Source organism: Pseudophryne corroboree, chromosome 4 (assembly GCF_028390025.1).
Source record: "Pseudophryne corroboree isolate aPseCor3 chromosome 4, aPseCor3.hap2, whole genome shotgun sequence".
NCBI lineage: Eukaryota > Metazoa > Chordata > Amphibia > Anura > Myobatrachidae > Pseudophryne > Pseudophryne corroboree.
This window is the reverse complement of record NC_086447.1, coordinates 365628713-365649696: the sequence shown is the minus strand read 5'-3', so window position 1 is coordinate 365649696 and position 20984 is coordinate 365628713. Positions and strand designations below refer to the sequence as shown.

The window sequence follows — 20984 nt, the reverse complement described above, 5'->3', positions numbered from 1 at the left end:
CCGACAAAAAATTTTCAGGGAGGTTTTGCCAAAACGCGTCCGAATCCAAAACACGGCCGCGGAACTGAATCCAAAACACAAAACCCGAAAAATTTCCGGTGCACATCACTAATTAGCACTGATCCACTCTCAGGTTGAAAGGATTGTAAACAGTCATGCAAGGCCGGAGAGAAAACACTCAGGCTGTCAATGAAACCTTGGGGGAGATGAGTCCAGGTGTACTGTACTCCCCTGTATGTAAAAGCAAAAAGGTATTGGCTGTCAGGGTGAAGAGGGACAGAAAAGAAAGCAGAACAGAGGTCAATGACAGTGAAAAATGTTGCCGCAGAGGGAATTTGCATGAGGCAGACTGCTGGATTGGGCACTATGGGGAATTGGCTCTCAACTATCTTGTTTATCCCCCTTAGATCCTGCACTAGCATATAACCCCTCTCCCCACTCTTTTTCACAGGGAAGATGGGACTATTGGCAGTGCTGGACGTCCTGACTAGGATGCCCTGCTGTAGCAGCCGCTCTATGACAGGGTACACTCTTAATTCTACCTCTGGCTTCAGAGGATACTGAGGGATTTTTGGAGCTATCCTACCATCTTTTACTTGTACTACTACTGGAGCTACATTCGCCATCAATCCAGTGTCTTGTCCATTTTTGGTCCAAAGGGAACCCGGTATTTGTGAGATCATTTCCTCTACATTTGATGGACACTTGTCTATAACAGTAGAATGCGACATTAGCCTTTGAGGGGTGTCTAATATATCTTGTACTTCTTGAGCGTGGTTCCCAGGTATATATCCAAGAAGACACCCTCAGGAGTACAGTATATGACACACCCAGAGGCGTATCTAGCACGGGGCGAGCAGGGCACGTGCCCTGGGCACCGTGAAAGCCCCAACAGAGGGGGCGCCACCGGCACGGCCCGCTCACCCCATGCAACAGGGATTCCGCCGGCGCTACCTGCGGCGCTCTCCCTGTCCCCCCAGCTGCTGTGCCTGTCACACTAGACAGGCAGCGGCAGCCAGGAGCCTCCCCTTGTCCCCCCCCTCCTCCTCCCTGCACATTGTACAGTGCGCGATCGCGCCTGCACGCGACCGCGACCTCGGAGGTACGTGTGAGTGTGTTAATTGTGTGTGTGTGTGGGACAGTGTGAGTGTGTGTTAATTGTGTGTGTGTGGGACAGTGTGTGTTATTTGTGTGTGTGTGGGACAGTGTGCGTGTGTGTTAATTGTGTGTGTGTGTGTGTGTGGGACAGTGTGCGTGTGTGTTAATTGTGTGTGTGTGTGTGGGACAGTGTGCGTGTGTGTTAATTGTCCCGGCGGTGATTGGCGTCTGCAGTGTGCGCCCCCCCCTTCCTCCTCCGCTGCCGCTGACAGGAGCGGTGTTGTGCAGCTCTCCCCCTCCTCCGCCGGCTCCATCCTCCCGCTGACAGGAGCGGCGGTGTGCGGCTCTCCCCCTCCTCCGCCGGCTCCGTCCTCCCGTCGTGGCCCTGCAGTGTGTGCTGGTCTCCCCAGCAGCAGCAGCAGGTTAGTCTCTCTCTCTCCCCCCCCCCCCTACTCTGCCCCCCCCTCTCTCTCTCTCTTTTCTCCTGTGGATTGAAGTTTGTAAGTATCATTTTCATTTTTACAGGTGCCCCTATTGGATTCTACTGGACAAGTGGACGTGACCGGCGTGGGATGTAGGTAAGTAATCTGTCTCTCATTTTTACAGGTACCCCTATTGGATTCTACTGGACAAGTGGACGTGACCGGCGTGGGATATAGGTAAGTATGTGTGAGTGTGTAAGTGTGTTTTAATAAATTTTTACTGTCACGGTGTGTGAGTTGTGTTTTTATTTGGGTATTTTTTCTGTTGTAGAACTACAGGTACCAGCGGGCCCGTTAATTCCCCGCATGCTGGTACTTGAGGTTCTCCAAGTACCAGCAAGCGGGGGAGGCTTGCTGGGCCTTGTAGTTCCACAACAAAAAACAATATTCTTTTTTTAATTACATGGCTATCAGCCTCCCATCCACCGCCCACGGATGGGGGGGACAGCCTCGGGCTTCACCCCTGGCCCTTGGGTGCCTGGAGGGGGAGTGACCCCTTGATTTAAGGGGACCCCACTCCTCCAGGGAACCCTGGCCAGTGGTGACTAGTTGGGGGGGTAATGCCACGGCCGCAGGGACCTACATAAATGTGTCCCCCGGCTGTGGCATTATGTCCCTGGCTAGAGGAGCCCGGTGCTGGTTTTAAAAATACGGGGGGCCCCTACATCTTTTGTCCCCCGTATTTTTGGAACCAGGACCAGACTAAGAGCCCGGTGCTGGTTGTCTAAATACGGGGAACCCCTGTCCAATTTTTTCCCAGTGTTTAAACAACCAGGACCGGCTCAAAGAGCCCGAGGCTGGTTATACTTAGGAGGGGGGACCTCACGCATTTTTTTTGTACACTTTTTAACCCATTCAGACCCTTCTCCATTAAGATAATGGAAGCCCTGGACAACAAAATTGCATTCATGTCCTCCTCCCTCTCCCTTCCCAGTCCCAAACACTAATTATTATTTTTTTCTATAAAAATGTACAATATATCACAGTATGATGAGCAGGCAGGCAGCGGGCATTGGCGGCATCGGACTGAGATGCAAATTAGTGGCGGAGGGCTGGGTCAGTTGATGGTGGGCGGGTTTGTAAGCCATTGGTGGTGGCAGCGGGCATCGGCTCAGAGGCAGTGGTGGGCATTGGCTCGGTGGCGGTAGGGGTCATCGGCAGGATTCGGCAGACATTATGGCTGTAGTGCCTCACCAGCCACTAACCTCACCGCACGCCACTGGTGAGTGGGACAGTGTGCGTGTGTGTTAATTGTGTGTGTGTGGGACAGTGTGAGTGTGTGTTAATTGTGTGTGTGTGTGTGTGTGTGTGTGTGTGACAGTGTGAATGTGTGTAAATTTTTGCAGTCCAGTGTGTGTGGGGGAGGGGAAAGTATGAGAATGTGTGTGTAGTCTAAGTGGGTGTGTGTGGGGTTTGGGGGTGGCCAGTCTGTGTGTGTGTAGTCTACAGCGTGTGTGTGTGTGTGTGTGTGTGTGTGTGTGTGTGTGTGTGTGTAAGTAAGTGGGTCGGGCAGTCTGTGTGTGTGGGCGGGATGTACTAATGGCCATTTACCGAAGAGGGATATGTATTAAACCACGGGCACTGAGATGCCCTTCTCACTCACCATCCAGCTGGGTGGGCGAGCCGGGCAGGTGGAAAGTCAGCAGCAAGGGCAGCATGCCAGATATCAGCAGCCGAGGGTGCGGACTGTAAGGCACGTGCGGAGCCCAAAGCCGGAGATCGGCAGCATGTTGACCGGCAACAAGCGGCTTCTGCTTCCGCGTTCAACATACTGTCGATCTCTGGCTTTGGGCTACGCAGGGTTCGGGGGATGGGTGTCCTCTGCCGGTGTACTGCAGCTCCGGGGGTGCAGGCTCCGGAGGCTTTCAGCACTGTTGAATATCCAGCTGCCTCAAGTATGTACAGCCCGCACCCTCGGCTGCTGATATCCGGCATGCTGCTGGCTGTCCCCCCGCCCGGCTCGGCCACACAGCTGTATGGTGAGAAGGGCATCTCAGTTCCTGAGGTTTAACACATATGCCTCAGTAAATGGCCTCTGCGGTAAACGATACTAATGCTTACCGTGACAGTAACAGCGGGGAGGACGGCGCACATCAGGATCCTGCAGCAGGAGAGAAGAACCCCTTCGGAGTGCAGCAGACCACACTGAAAAGGGTGCATCCCCGGTGCGGTGCTCTGCATCCCGGGTGGCGCCGAAGATGTGGAGTGTCGGAGGTGGCAGAAGCGCCGCAGCTTGGGGTGAGAAACCGCTGCAGCCCTTCCACTGCTAAACTCTGCAATTAGTCTATTAAGGGGGTAGGCTCCCCTCACCACAGTGCCCCAAAGGATTAGTTAATTAAGGGGGTAGGATCCCCTCACTCTATTATGGGAATTTTGGCTCATACCATGTGCTGTAACGTGAATTTTGGCTCATACCGTGTGCCATAATGTGAATTACGGCTCATACCGTGTGGGGTAATGTGAATTTCGGCTCATACCATGTGGGGTAATGTGAATTTCGGCTCATACCATGTGGGGTAATTTGAATTTCGGCTCATACCATGGGGTAAATTTACTAAGGTCCCGATTTTGACCGAGATGCGTTTTTTCATCAAAGTGTCATCTCGGTAATTTACTAAGCAATAATCACGGCAGTGATGAGGGCATTCGTAATTTTTTGGAAGTCCAACAAAAAAATTACGAATGAATACACCATCGGTCAAAACGCGGCTGTTTAAGTATGAATCTCGGTAATTTACTAAGAAGTGCAAAGCAAAAAACAAACAAACACTGCCGTGAAAAATTACAACTCGTAAAAAAGTGCTAAAAAAAAACAGACCTGCTTTTTTTTTCCGTGATTGGATAGGCATGCACGGATCCATGAGATCCGTGCATGTATATCAGTGGGAAGGGGTGGGAAAGTGGTTATTTTCTTTAAAAAAATTGCGTGGGGTCCCCCCTCCTAAGCATAACCAGCCTCGGGCTCTTTGAGCCGATCCTGGTTGCAGAAATATGGGGAAAAAATTGACAGGGGTTCCCCCATATTTAAGCAACCAGCATCGGGCTCTGCGCCTGGTCCTGGTTCCAAAAATACGGGGGACAAAAAGAGTAGGGGTCCCCCGTATTTTTAAAACCAGCACCGGGCTCCACTAGCTGGACAGATAATGCCACAGCCGGGGGTCACTTTTATATAGTGCCCTGCGGCCGTGGCATCAAAAATCCAACTAGTCACCCCTGGCCGGGGTACCCTGGGGGAGTGGGGACCCCTTCAATCAAGGGGTCCCCCCCCCAGCCACCCAAGGGCCAGGGGTGAAGCCCGAGGCTGTCCCCCCCCATCCAATGGGCTGCGGATGGGGAGGCTGATAGCCTTTTGTGATAATGAAAAGATATTGTTTTTAGTAGCAGTACTACAAGGCCCAGCAAGCCTCCCCCGCATGCTGGTACTTGGAGAACCACAAGTACCAGCATGCGACGGAAAAACGGGCCCGCTGGTACCTGTAGTACTACTACTAAAAAAATACCCAAAAAAAGACAAGACACACACACCGTGAAAGTAAAGATTTATTACATACATGCACACAAACATACATACATACTTACCTTATGTTCACACGCAGGTCGGTCCTCTTCTCCAGTAGAATCCAAGGGGTACCTGTTGAATAAATTCTACTCACCAGATCGCGGGTCCCAGGGTCCTCGGGGCATCCATTTGTAATCCACGTACTTGCATAAAATAAGAAAACGGAAAGCCGAGCCACGAACTGAAAGGGGCCCCATGTTTTCACATGGGACTCCTTTCCCCGAATGCCAGAAACCCACTCTGACTGATGTCTAAGTGGGTTTCTTCAGCCAATCAGGGAGCGCTACGTTGTAGCACTCTCCTGATCGGCTGTGTGCTCCTGTACTGAGTGACAGGCGGCACACGGCAGTGTTACAATGTAGCGCCTATGCGCTCCATTGTAACCAATGGTGGGAACTTTCTGCCCTGCGGTTGACCTAAAGTGACGTCACCGCTGAGCAGAAAGTTCCCACCATTGGTTACAATGGAGCGCATAGGCGCTACATTGTAACACTGCCGTGTGCCGCCTGTCAGACAGTACAGGAGCACACAGCCGATCAGGAGGGTGCTACAACGTAGCGCTCCCTGATTGGCTGAAGAAACCCACTTAGACAGAAGTCAGAGTGGGTTTCTGGCATTCGGGGAAAGGAGTCCCATGTGAAAACATGGGGCCCCTTTCAGTTCGTGGCTCGGCTTTCCGTTTTCTTATTTTATGCAAGTACGTGGATTACAAATGGATGCCCCGAGGACCCTGGGACCCGGGATCTGGTGAGTAGAATTTATTCAACAGGTACCCCTTGGATTCTACTGGAGAAGAGGACAGACCCTCGTGTGAACATAAGGTAAGTATGTATGTATGTTTGTGTGCATGTATGTAATAAATCTTTACTTTCAAGGTGTGTGTGTCTTGTCTTTTTTTGGGTATTTCTTTAGTAGTAGTACTACAGGTACCAGCGGGCCCGTTTTTCCGTCGCATGCTGGTACTTGTGGTTCTCCAAGTACCAGCATGCGGGGGAGGCTTGCTGGGCCTTGTAGTACTGCTACTAAAAACAATGGGGTAAATTTACTAAGATTCGTAATTTCCGAAAAAAGGTCAAAGTTCAATCACGAATGACATCGACAGTGTAAAACTGCAACTTTTTGAATTGATTACGATGGATTTACTAAGCTGTCGTATTCAGGTTTTTCTTTTCTTCCGATGTCGATGTCATTCGTTTTTTTTTACCTATTTTTACGGCAGTGATTAGCAAAACACTGCCGTTTTTTTTTACAATCAATCTCGGCCGGATCTGTGTGATCCGTGCTGGGGTTCTTATTTTTTTTTTTTTTAATTAAACAATGTAAAATCCCCAAAAAAAATGCGTGGGGTCCCCCCTCCTAAGCATAACCAGCCTCGGGCTCTTTGAGCCGATCCTGGTTGCAGAAATATGGGGAAAAAAATGACAGGGGTTCCCCCATATTTAAGCAACCAGCATCGGGCTCTGCGCCTGGTCCTGGTCCCAAAAATACGGGGGACAAAAAGAGTAGGGGTCCCCCGTATTTTTAAAACCAGCACCGGGCTCCACTAGCTGGACAGATAATGCCACAGCCGGGGGTCACTTTTATATAGTGCTCTGCGGCCGTGGCATCAAAAATCCAACTAGTCACTCCTGGCCGGGGTACCCTGGGGGAGTGGGGACCCCTTCAATCAAGGGGTCCCCCCCCCCCAGCCACCCAAGGGCCAGGGGTGAAGCCCGAGGCTGCCCCCCCCCCATCCAATGGGCTGCGGATGGGGAGGCTGATAGCCTTTGTTGTAAAATAAAAGATATTGTTTTTAGTAGCAGTACTACAAGGCCCAGCAAGCCTCCCCCGCATGCTGGTACTTGGAGAACCACAAGTACCAGCATGCGACGGAAAAACGGGCCAGCTGGTACCTGTAGTACTACTACTAAAAAAATACCCAAAAAAAGACAAGACACACACACCGTGAAAGTATAATTTTATTACATACATACACACATACATACATACTTACCTTAAGTTCCCACGCAGGTCGGTCCTCTTCTCCAGTAGAATCCAAGGGGTACCTGTTGAAGAAATTATACTCACGAGATCCAGGGGTCCAGGCTCCTCGGGAAATCCAGGGGTAATCCACGTACTTGCATAAAATAAGAAAACGGAAAGCCGAGCCACGAACTGAAAGGGGCCCCATGTTTTCACATGGGACTCCTTTCCACGAATGCCAGAAACCCACTCTGACTGATGTCTAAGTGGGTTTCTTCAGCCAATCAGGAAGTGCCACGTTGTAGCACTCTCCTGATCAGCTGTGTGCTCCTGTCTTCACTGACAGGCAGCACACGGCAGTGTTACAATGTAGCGCCTATGCGCTCCATTGTAACCAATGCTGGGAACTTTCTGCCCTGCGGTTGACCTAAAGTGACGTCACCGCTGAGCAGAAAGTTCCCATCATTGGTTACAATGTAGCGCATAGGCGCTACATTGTAACACTGCCGTGTGCTGCCTGTCAGTGAAGACAGGAGCACACAGCTGATCAGGAGAGTGCTACAACGTGGCGCTCCCTGATTGGCTGAAGAAACCCACTTAGCCAGAAGGCAAAGTGGGTTTCTTGCATTCGGGGAAAGGTGACCCATGTGCAAACATGGGTCCCCTTTCAGTTCGTGGTCGGGACACCGTTTTTTTATTTTTGGCAAGTACGTGGATTAACCCTGGATTTGCCGAGGAGCCTGGACCCCTGGATCTCGTGAGTATAATTTATTCAACAGGTACCCTTGGATTCTACTGGACAAGAGGACCGACCTGCGTGGGGCCATAGGTAAGTATGTATGTATGTGTGTATGTAAGTAATAAAATTATACTTTCACGGTGTGTGTGTCTTGTCTTTTTTTGGGTATTTTTTTAGTGGTAGTACTACAGGTACCAGCGGGCCCGTTTTTCCGCCGCATGCTGGTACTTGTGGTTCTCCAAGTACCAGCATGCGGGGGAGGCTTGCTGGGACTTGTAGTACTGCTACTAAAAACAATATCTTTTATTTTACAACAAAGGCTATCAGCCCTCCCATCCGCAGCCCATTGGATGGGGGGGGACAGCCTCGGGCTTCACCCCTGGCCCTTGGGTGGCTGGGGGGGGGGACCCCTTGATTGAAGGGGTCCCCACTCCCCCAGGGTACCCCGGCCAGGGGTGACTAGTTGGATTTTTGATGCCACGGCCGCAGGGCGCTGTATAAAAGTGACCCCAGGCTGTGGCATTATCTGTCCAGCTAGTGGAGCCCGGTGCTGGTTTTAAAAATACGGGGGACCCCTACTCTTTTTGTCCCCCGTATTTTTGGGACCAGGACCAGGCGCAGAGCCCGATGCTGGTTGCTTAAATATGGGGGAACCCCTGTCATTTTTTGCCCCATATTTCTGCAACCAGGATCGGCTCAAAGAGCCCGAGGCTGGTTATGCTTAGGAGGGGGGACCCCACGCAATTTTTTTAGCAAAAATAAGCACTTTCACACCCCTTCCCACTGATATACATGCACGGATCTCATGGATCCCTGCATGCATCTCAAATCACGGATAAAAAAAGCAGGTCTGTTTTTTTTTAGGACTTTTTTACGAGTTGTAATTTTTCACGGCAGTGTTTTGTGTTTTTTTGCTTTGCACTTCTTAGTAAATGACCGAGATTCATACTTAAACAGCCGCGTTTTGACCGATGGTGTATTCATTCGTAATTTTTTACCTGAACTAGCAAAAAATTACGAATGCCCTCATCACTGCCGTGATTAGTGTTTAGTAAATGACCGAGATTTACCGAGATGACACTTTGATGAAAAAACGGCATCTCGGTCAAAATCGGGAGCTTAGTAAATATACCCCAATATCTTTTCATTATCACAAAAGGCTATCAGCCTCCCCATCCGCAGCCCATTGGATGGGGGGGGACAGCCTCGGGCTTCACCCCTGGCCCTTGGGTGGCTGGGGGGGGGACCCCTTGATTGAAGGGGTCTTCACTCCCCCAGGGTACCCCGGCCAGGGGTGACTAGTTGGATTTTTGATGCCACGGCCGCAGGGCACTATATCAAAGTGACCCCCGGCTGTGGCATTATCTGTCCAGCTAGTGGAGCCCGGTGCTGGTTTTAAAAATACGGGGGACCCCTACTCTTTTTGTCCCCCGTATTTTTGGAACCAGGACCAGGCGCAGAGCCCGATGCTGGTTGCTTAAATATGGGGGAACCCCTGTCAATTTTTCCCCCATATTTCTGCAACCAGGATCGGCTCAAAGAGCCCGAGGCTGGTTATGCTTAGGAGAGGGGACCCCACGCAATTTTTTTTGGGGATTTTACAGTGTTTAATTTAAAAAAAAAACAAAAAAATGAACCCCAGCACGGATCACACAGATCCGGCCGAGATTCATTGTAAAAAAGTCGGCAGTGTTTTGCTAATCACTGCCGTAAAAAACTGAAATAAAAAACGAATGACATCGACATCGGAAAACCCGAAAAGGCAAAATACGGCAGCTTAGTAAATCCATCGTAACAAATTAAAAAAGTTGCAGTTTTACACTTTCAATGTCATTCGTGATTATTCTCCCACCAAATCGGGAGAATTACGAATCTTAGTAAATGTACCCCCATGTCGGGTAATTTGAATTTCGGCTCATACCGTGTGGGGTAATGTGAATTTCGGCTTATACCGTGTGCTGTAATGTGAATTTCGGCTCCTACCGTGTGCTGTAATGTGAATTTCGGCTCATACCGTGTGCTGTAATGTGAATTTCGGCTCATACCGTGTGCTATAATGTGAATTTAGGCTCATACCATGTGGGGTAATGTGAATTTCGGCTCATACTGTGTGCTATAATGTGAATTTCGGCTCATACCGTGTGGGGTAATGTGAATTTCGGCTCATACCGTGTGCTATAATGTGAAAGGGGCACCAGTACTAGAAAGTATACTGGGTCCTACTACACCGAAGGACACGCCCCTTTTGAGTGACCACGCCCCTTTTCAGGAGCGCTATCTCACTCTTTCATTCCGCCTTCAAAAATTCAACCTCAACCATTGCACCTACATCTATACATGCACACCCTGACATCTTTATATACAGTGACACCGGTGGCGTCTGCACATACTTTCCTTTTGTATTTTTTTTTTGTGTGTGTGTTGGGGGGGGGGGGGGGGGGGGCATTATTGATCCTGCCCTGGGCTCCAAAAACCCTAGCTACGCCTCTGAACATACCACATTTTACACAATAAATCTCTGCCGAGTAGATTAGTCGGAGCCGATGCAGCCAGCAGAAAAGAATGTTTGGTTTGCAAAGGCCCTATCGTAATCTCTGCCGGTCTACTCAAAGGGTATTGTTGCACAGTTCCTGTTACTCCCATTGCCGAAATTGTTTTACCCATGGTTTTTATACCTATCGTTGAATTTAACACTGACCTGGCCGCTCCTGTATCTACGAGAAAAGGTAATGATACACCAGCTACATCAACCGTTACCTCAGGTTCACTACCAAGGCTAGCAATCAACTTCACTGGCTGCAAACTACAGGTGTGGCCCAACCCCTATTGTGTGTTGAGACCCTCCCTCAGCGCATTGGCAGCTACAATATGTGAGGGGGGTAGCTGAGAATTTTCGGAGGCCTGCCAGTCTCTTCTTGGTGGGTATCTCATTTTTCCCCTGCATGTGGCTCGTAATGTCTCCTAAGTGGTCCCTGATCCCAATTATGTGCATTGTAGTGTGGTTCATATCCTGGTCTAGAGGGTCGGTATACATTATGTGTACCTTTATTCTTACATTCCCTCGAGTAATGTCCTACCTGGTGACAAGCATAGCATGTTACTATACGTGACTTACCATCAGGGGTCTGAGGTTTCGGCTGATATAGCTTTTTGGTAAGTGCGTCTATACTCACTGTCATCAGCTTTTCCCCCTGAGACTCCCTGTGCTTACTGATGTTCCTGTCGCGCTCGATAGCGGACTCTCTCAATGCAGCCACCGAGATACCTCTCCAGTTTGGTAGAGAGGTCTGTACTCTTGTTCTTAATGCCTCCTTTAACCCGTCCATTAATACAGTAACAGCTACCTCCCTGTGATGCGCATTATCTTTTATGTCCTCGATCCCAGTGTATCTAGACATTTCCTGCAGTGCTCGATGGAAATATTCGGATGCCATTTCACCTTCCTTTTGTCTTATGGAAGAGATTTTATTCCATTTGACAACAGTAAGACAAATATACTCCTAATTGCAGATTGATTTGCCGTACATTCTCCTGATTGTATTCATCAGTGAGAGGTACTTCTGTGTCTAACTTACAATCAGTTATGAATTTTGCGGGGTCAATATTTGAGGGTAAACATACCCGTAGCACTGTTCGCCAATCTTTGTTCGTGGGTTCGTTGGCGTTACCTAACTCTTTAATGAGCCTCTGGCATGCGACTAGATCTTTTCTGGGATCGGGAAATTCTGACATAATTGACCTTAACTCTGCTCGGGACCAGGGACAGTGCATGGCAATGTTCCTGATGGGAGTGACTCCCTGAGCGTCAGTCTTCCCATTGGGGACTGCAATCACCGTGACAGGGTTTAATTCAATTACATCATTCTGGTTTGATTCTACAATGTGGGGAGCTATTGTCTCTGCATAATGTATGGTACCGTACTTACCTGTGGACACGACCTCACTTATCCCTCCGCTAGGGGGCCTGACTACTGCTCTTGTTGGTTGGGCCATGCCCACCTGAGTGTCCTGTATGGTGGCTGCTAGAGAGAGTGCCGATATCGTGCTGGGCTCATCTTCCTGCTCGCAGTCCTGGGGAAAATTTAAAATGGGATACAACTGGCAAGGGTTAGCGTTAGTACATTTATCAATTACTCTCCTATCCTGTACCAATGTACCATTGTCTGTAGCCACTTTCTCCCCCACAATATATGGTGGTGGTGGTGCGGTCGCCATTGTTTTCCCGCTAGGTTTGGAACCTGCTGCGCGAGCTAATACCCTTTGCACATCCCCCTCCTGTTGCCATAAATTTAAACAATCTGTATGTCTAATCCTTTGTTTCTTGGATTTTATCAGACATATCCTTATCCTTAAGTTCTGTAATACCTCTGGCTCAAAGCTGGCCACCCTAGGGAATGGTACCCTATCTTTGTCAGTCATACGTACCCATTCAGACAAAAAGACTTCCGTGTGTGATCCATATTTACCACACATAACAAACCTTGCTGACCCCATGGGCCGCGGCTCTTCAACCTGAACCCTGGTTACAAAACGTCCACCGCTTGTGCAATTGGATCCCATCGCTGACTTTTTACGCAATCCCCAATGCACAATACGAATAGACGAGACGGTGAAAGTTCTTAGAGCGCTTTCACCCACTCCTTCTCCGCTGAGTACCACGACTCACTCCAATAGTGACCACCGCGAACCCAGTGAGGCCCCTATCTGGTTTCTATTCACTGGAAGTGTTTAGGAGTGACTTACCTATTCCAGTAAATATACACCGCTGGAGATTTTCCTGAGAGAGACCAGCAAAAACTCCCTATACACTTATACACAAATCACGCTTGCGTATGCTCTATACAGCGCTAATGATACCGCGATTTTACGCAAAAGTTCATAAAGGGGTATCAAGTTGCGCTGTATATATCGCACCCACAAACACGTGGTCCAATTGCACAGCATATAGGTACTTGTTACCTATCTGCCGTACAACCACGGGTCAATGTACAAACTGTGACCCTCAGCCCGGAGCATAATACAAAAACCTTTTAACTTCAATCGCAATACTATGCACTATCATGCTCCTCTGCAAATCACCTCACGACTTGCGTATTTCAATCTATATTAACGTGAGTCAGCCACTTCACGCCACCAAGCCTCCTCTTACTTGATGTACCACACGACGGATCCCGAATTCCCTGGGTTCAAAATATCCACTCACTCCTACGTTCGCTCACTGAAATACACTTTGTTTTTCTGTACAGAAAATTTGGATTCATTCAGGTTGGCAGCTTTACCCCAGAGGCAATTTAAAAAAAATGTTTTTATACTAATTTTTTTTTAATATTAATCTGCTTTAGATACTGGGCAGTTTTGTGCTATTGTAGCATGGCTACTGTCCCATCTTTAAACTAAACGAACTATTGTGTAATTTGTACTTAGCGCCCGTACTCTTACACACTTTGCGTAAACACGCTACCGTGCGTGTCTCTTACGTTGCGTGCGCAGTCCTGTACTTTGTCCGAGACACGTGTACAAAACCGTACGTCCGCAATAAAACAAATCCCACAACTTCTATAAATGTGAGCAATACTAACTACAATCGCTCACTTAACACAGCACAGTTTCTTTCTGGATAAACCTTTACAACCAGGCCAGACTGCGTTTGTGCTTTACACTTACTTCCTTAAACATTTATTTTAGTTTTAACTATATAGCAACAAAATGTAACCGGTGTCACACAGATCTAAATGAATCTAACAATTTGAGTCTTATGGCAACAATGTGAGAGGGTATACAAAGGGTATGGGTGCCTTTTGTTGTGTACGCTTTTGGCGCCCAAAAAAATTCACAGAATTTTAAATAGCTTTTTTTCTGTTTACATTACGGGTTCTACCAGCATCTCTACAAACCATACAGAGCAGACGTCATCTAATCAGCACACAAGTAGGGTTTTTAGTGTATCCACCGACCAAGAAAAATACACTTTACCATGGAGCCGCTGCAGCCGCTATACTTAATACACACTCTACGTACTCTTTACGCTGTTAGCGTAAAGAGTCCCGTACTGTGTACGGACTTTGCGCACAAACGCTGCGCTGACGGTACAAAGTACACACAGCGCGTACACACCCAGAGATACACTGCAAACCCTTAACAGCTATGCAATGCGATAATAATACACTTTAAACCTTAGCAGGGAAAGGAAGACACGACACCAGATTGTAATTAAACTGCTGGGTTCCGACACCACAGCATATTATTACTGAAAGGGGGTTACAATATATACAATACAATACAATACAACAGAATAATGGCTACGGTCAATGTTAAATAATTGTTTGGATTTCGCCGCGCTACCCAGTCTGGTCCTCCGTCATCTAGATAGATAACTTTGTGAGTCTTGTGTCTGACCAGGCCTGCAGCAGGCTCTCTTTATACAATTCTTCCAAAACCTAACACAATGGATACTGTAATCTCTTTGTCCATTGGACACAGGGATGGTCATTTACAGTACAGGAGAGGTCATAGGTCGGTTTGAATAGGTGGGCGATGTCTGTTCCAACTGCTCTTGTGGGTGGTCTCCTCTGGATTCCTGCCGCATACATAATGTACAGTAAATACAATTTATATCTATATTCTGCTCCTGCACATAACTATTCGCAGGAACATGCAATCTTCTTCAAACCAACACCGGAATATTACCCTTACAATACCCTACGGCTGGATACCAAACACCACCTTATAACCTTGTTCTGTCCCCTCCTATCCTGTAAAGGTGAATCCCTTTGTTCTGTTACCATTTAAACTGCTGTAACTTACTGATGTGGTGCAGGGAGATTATGTGTACATTGTGCACTATTTGGATTAAATATGTAATGTGTTTTGATAGCTTTCCATGCGTTCACAAACTCTACCATAAATACCCATACCACGCGCTAATGCGCAGGACCGCGGGAGTGACCATTCACAAATTGCGGATATGTGCATGCACGGCAGAATAAGTACGCGCACGGAGGCCATCTGTGTGTAGTTTGTACTTGATGTGTGTACTGCAATATTTTTCGACTTTGACAGTTGTATCTCTCTTCCTGGCAGACACAAGTTTGCAGAGGTGCAAATATCTGCTGGTGAGAAAATTGTCAACTGAAGTAGAACGTGACCCGTCAACAGCTCCTCCTTAATTTTCTCCCGCAACTGGGGCTGCAAGGAAAAGGATAACATTTCTGAGCCCACCCACTGGCAGTGATGCAAGGCAGTTTGGAGCAAGTGTTGACATCTGGTCCAGACTGAAGGACCTGCCAACGATTACTGACATGTCTACTGTCACTGCAAATGATGCTGTCACCATTGAAAAAATGGTGGAGGATTATATCGGTGACAGCATCCAAGTAGGCATGTCAGACAGTCCATATGTATACTGGCAGGAAAAAAAGGCAATTTGGAGGCCCTTGCACAAACTGGCTTTATTTTACCTAAGTTGCTCCCACTCTAGTGTGTACTCCGAAAGAGTGTTTAGTGCAGCCGGTAACTTTGTCAGCGATCGACGTAGAAGGTTACTTCCATAAATTGTGGAGAAGATGATGTTCATCAAAATAAATTATAAATTCCTCCAGGAATATATTTACCAGCAATTGCCTCCAGAAAGTACACAGGGACCTGTGATGGTGAATTCCAGTGGGGACAAATTCCAGTGGGGACACTGTGAGGAGGAGGATGTACACACTGAAAGGGGTGAGGAATCGGAGGATGAGGACGACATCTTGCCAGTTTGTGCAAGGAGAGATTAATTGCTTCTTTTTTGGTGGGGGGATTAATTGCTTTTTTTTTTTGTGGGTGCACAAACAAACCAATCATTTCAGCCACAGTTGTGTGGCAGACCCTGTCACTGAAACGATTGGTTTGTTAAAGTGTGCATGTCCTGTTTATACAACATAAGAGTGGGTGGGAGGACAAAAGGACAATTCTATCTTGCACCTCTTATTTTTTTCTTTGCATTATGTGCTCTTTGGGGCCTAGTTTTTAAAAGTGCCATCCTGCAGTGCCACTCTTAGATAGGCCAGATGTTTGAGCCACCCAATTGTGTCACTTAGCTTAGTCATCCAGCGACCTCGGTGCAACCTTTTGGCCTATAAACAATATTATGAGGTGTGAGGTGTTCAGTATACACCGGAAATGAGTGGAAATTAATGCTATTGAGGTTAATAATACCGTAGGATCAAAATGACCCCCAAATTCTGTGATTTTAGCTGTTTTTATGTTTTTTTCAAAAATCATCTAGATCCAAAACCAAAACCTGAAAGGATGGTTTTGGCAAAATCAATCCAGATGCAAAACACAAGCAGGGATCCAAATCCAAAACCAAAACACAAAACCCGAAAAGTGCCCGCCGCACATCTCTAGTAAATACTGTCTGCTTTTACAATTTAGATTTCAGTTTGGACACACCCCACTGAAATCTAATCTCTCTGCGCATGTTACACTCTGCCCCACCTGCAGTGCAACATGGTTTTCCCCAGTTTTTTGCTTTTTTGGTTTGCTTCCACATCTGACTAACCCCCTATACCTGTATGTATGTAGTATTGCTTACAATGAGTGCTTTTATCTCCCTTACAGTTGCATGTGCTGTTAGAATGATATTGTGCTACATCAAATGGTTTGCATTATTTGCTCTAGTGCTGTGAAATTGAAAACCGGACGGTGGTTGTGATTCATTGATCTTTCTATATAATTTTTTTGTTACATGTGTGTTTTAAATAAATTGTGTATATATATATATATATATATATATATATATATATATTTAATTAATTAATTCCTGTTTACTGTAATATTGCTTTTTCTATCTCCCTTACAGACCTGCCAGTGGCTGCCATTCAAACAAGCTGTTGCCCAGTTATATTCCTTATTCAACTGTCTATTCTATAGTGTCTATATCTGTTGCGATATCATACCCCCCAACATCTGGAGACGTTGGAGGAACTCCCTGTCGCGATGAAGCAGCGCCGCGGTCGAAAAGTGTGTAGTCTACAGAAAAGGGGTGTGGCTTTGCTGGAGTGCTATTTTCCATCACTGTGGGGGCATTTCATGCCCGGCACTCTGTGAGCTGCTGGCCATGCCCCCAGTCCCTCTGTTTCCCATCTATTCACTGGAGTGACAGGAGCCTCCCAACTGCCCAAGCCCCCCTTCCCCCCCCCCACAGCGGGACACTGTGGCCGGCCCACGGGTGGGACTGCGGGACTGTCACAAAAAAACTGAACTGTCGCGCGAAAATCGGGACAGTTTTGAAGGATTATGCATTATAAAAGCTATAACCAGCTGGCGTATGTTAGCTGTGGATGCGTTAACTTTCCTTCCACTGTTTCAGAATTGACCATCCAGAAGCGCATCTGACTAATAATTATATAGCCATCACGCCTTCATTGAGACATTATCTCACTTATATCCCATTTACATACCGTTAAATCCCGGGTTTTTGCACGTGAACACGCATCAACCAGTGTGCAAACTACTAAGCCCAGGGTCCCTGACTCTGCTCTTTACCAGGGTCAGGGCTGAGACTTGGAGATTTCCTGGCTTGCTATAACTGGCAAATTCCCAGTAGCATGTCTGCCCCTGCAGTGCCGCTTACACGCATAATGCCCCCTGCAGTGCTGCTCACACGCATAATGTCCCCTGTAGTGCTGCTTACACACATAATGCCCCATGCAGTGCCACTTACACACATAATGCCCCCAGTAGGACTTACCGCCATACATGCTCATTGCCAGGGGTTTCTTGCTCGTTGCCAGGTGTTACATGGTCATTGCCAGGGGTTTCTTGCTCGTTGCCAGGTGTTACATGCTCATTGCCAGGGGTTTCTTGCTCGTTGCCAGGTGTTACATGCTCATTGCCAGGGGTTTTCTTGCTCATTACCAGGGGTTACATGCTCATTGCCAGGGGTTACATGCTCCTTGCCGGGGGTTACATGCTCCTTCCCAGATGTTTCTATGCTCGTTGCCTGGGGTTACATGATTGTTGCCAAAAGGTAGGCGCACAGTGCGCCGGCACTCCCGGAATCTGCACTTCCAGGTAGCGCTGGGCACACTGCGCTTCCCCTGACAGACGCTAGAGGTGAAATAGTACCTGTAGCATCTGTCTCCTCCAAGGCGGCAGCCATTTTTGGAGGGGCGCAGGGTCATGCCCTGCGGCACTGGTGGTAGGATGATGGTATGGTGTACCGGCACCATATTTCTTGATGGTATGCCGTACCACCCTACTTTCAGCACTGGTAAGGTGCTGGCAACAGCATTACCTATAACCCATCACCTGCTGCAGACTGTCCCTTCCAAACTGAAAATTTTTGCAGAACACAAATATGACAAATATTGTTACATGTATAACACCTGGCATAGTAATTTTACCTACAGCAGCAACTTTACTCTTTCAATAGGGAGCAACAGCATTCTTGGAAATAGCTGCTGCAATCCCACCAGCTAAAAAGTCCAAAGTCACCTATCCTGGGAGCAGGGGCGGATCCAGAAGAAAATGAAAGGGGGGGCACCATAATAGGGGAACAGTAATAGTTATATTTACATGCACCTAAGGCACGCGTGCTCCCAGATAAGGAGTGTGGTTCTCCTTTTTGAAAAAAAAAAGAAGTGTCAGTGATCGCGCTGAGCCCCCCAAAAAAGTGGGTCCCACGGATCCCTCACTTTTAAAAATTGGGGTCCTATCAGTCCTTTTCTGGGTCCCATCGGAATGAAGGTTCATATTAATCTTATTAATTATTCAAATATAAAAACAGACTTGATTTGGACACTACAAAAGTATTGCGAGGGGGAGGAGGGGGTGACAATGCTGCTGGGCTGTGTAGCATGCAGGACACTGCACCAGAGCTGTAAGTAGACATTTCAGTGCCCTTTGGCAGAAAGTAAATTGGTGCTCCCCCTGCCATATTTCAAACCAAGGACAGTGCGCGCCGAAGGCGCGCACCAAAAATTTTGGGGTGTGGCTTCATGGGGAAAGAGCATGGCCACATAACAATACCAATTCACATTACACCACACAGGTAGAGCATGTCATATACACATTGCACCAGGTAGAGCACGCTATACACACTGCGCCAGGCAGAGCACCCTATACACATTGCGCCAGGTAGAGCACGTTACACACATTGCACCAGGTAGAGCACGTTATACACACTGCACCAGGTAGAGCACGTTATATACACACTGCACCAGGTAGAGCACGTTATATACACATTGCACCAGGTAGAGCACGCTATACACACATTGCACCAGGTAGAGCACGCTATACACACTGCGCCGGGTAGAGCACGTTATACACATTGTACCAGGTAGAGCACGTTATACACACTGCACCAGGTAGAGCACGTTATATACACACTGCACCAGGTAGAGCACGTTATATACACATTGCACCAGGTAGAGCACGCTATACACACATTGCACCAGGTAGAGCACGCTATACACACTGCGCCGGGTAGAGCACGTTATACACATTGCGTCAGGTAGAGCACGTTACACACATTGCACCAGGTAGAGCACGTTATACACACTGCACCAGGTAGAGCACGTTATATACACACTGCACCAGGTAGAGCACGTTATATACACATTGCACCAGGTAGAGCACGCTATACACACATTGCACCAGGTAGAGCACGCTATACACACTGCGCCGGGTAGAGCACGTTATACACATTGCGCCAGGTAGAGCACGTTACACACATTGCACCAGGTAGAGCACGTTATACACACTGCACCAGGTAGAGCACCATACACACACTGCACCAGGTAGAGCACGTTATACACACTGCGCCAGGTAGAGCACGTTACACACACTGCACCAGGTAGAGCACGTTATGCACACTGCGCCAGGTAGAGCACGTTACACACACTGCACCAGGTAGAGCACGTTATACACACTGCGCCAGGTAGAGCATGCTATACACATTGCACCAGGTAGAGCACGCTATACACACTACGCCAGGTAGAGCACGCTATACACACTGCACCAGGCAGAGCACGTTATACACACTGCACCAGGTAGAGCACGTTACACACACTGCACCAGGTAGAGCACGTTATACACACTGCACCAGGTAGAGCACGTTATACACACTGCACCAGGTAGAGCACGTTGCACACACTGCACCAGGTAGAGCACGTTACACACACTGCACCAGGTAGAGCACGCTATACACACTGCACCTGGTAGAGCACGCTACACACACTGCACCAGGTAGAGCACGTTATACACACTGCGCCACGTAGAGCACGTTATACACACTGCGCCAGGTAGAGCACGTTATACACACTGCGCCAGGTAGAGCACGTTATACACGCTGCGCCAGGTAGAGCACGTTATACAGATTGCGCCAGGTAGAACACTTTATATAGATTGCGCCAGGTAGAACACGTTATATAGATTGCGCCAGGTAGAATACGTTCTATAGATTGCGCCAGGTAGAACACGTTATACACACTGCACCAGGTAGAACACGTTACACACATTGCACCAGTTAGTGTTCTATACACATTGCGACAGGTAGAGCATGTTATACACATTTTATATGGTACTAGGGAGTAGCGACATATGTAGCAGGGAGAAGGGACAGAGAGAGGCACCAGGGAATAGGGACAAAGGTAGCAGGGACAGAGATAGGCACCAGGGAATAGGGACAGAGAGAGCAAGGAGTAGGGACAGAGGCACCAGGGGGTAGGGACAGAGAGAGGCCCCAGGGGATAGGGACAAAGGTAGCAAGGAGTAGGGACAGAGGCACCAGGGGGTAGGGACAAAGGTAGCAAGGAGTAGGGACAGAGGCACCAGGGGGTAGGGACAGAGGCACCAGGGGGTAGGGACGGAGCCGGCACCAGGGGGTAGGGACGGAGGCAGCAGGGGGTAGGGACGGAGGCACCAGCGGGTAGGTACAGAGGCACCAGGGGGTAGGTACGGAGGCACCAGGGGGTAGGGACGGAGGCACCAGGGGGTAGGTACAGAGGCACCAGGGGGTAGGTACAGAGGCACCAGGGGGTAGGGACAGAGGCACCAGTAGGTAGGGACAGAGGCACCAGGGGGTAGGGACAGAGGCACCAGGGGGTAGGGACGGAGGCGGCACCAGGGGGTAGGGACGGAGGCGGCACCAGGGGGTAGGGAC

At 48.4% G+C, this 20984-nt stretch overlaps 1 long non-coding RNA gene across 2 annotated transcripts in view; it reads left to right on the top strand.

The window, feature by feature from the left end:
- LOC134909561 (uncharacterized) overlaps positions 1 to 20984 on the top strand; it is a 309906-nt gene that overhangs the window by 83432 nt on the left and 205490 nt on the right. The window contains exon 5 of one of the 2 annotated variants that reach the window (XR_010175973.1): positions 16680 to 20646. The exons of the other annotated variant lie outside the window; for it this stretch is intronic. This is a non-coding gene — a long non-coding RNA (uncharacterized LOC134909561). Of the gene's footprint in view, positions 1 to 16679; positions 20647 to 20984 lie in introns of those variants that run through there. 2 annotated transcript variants of the gene reach the window in all.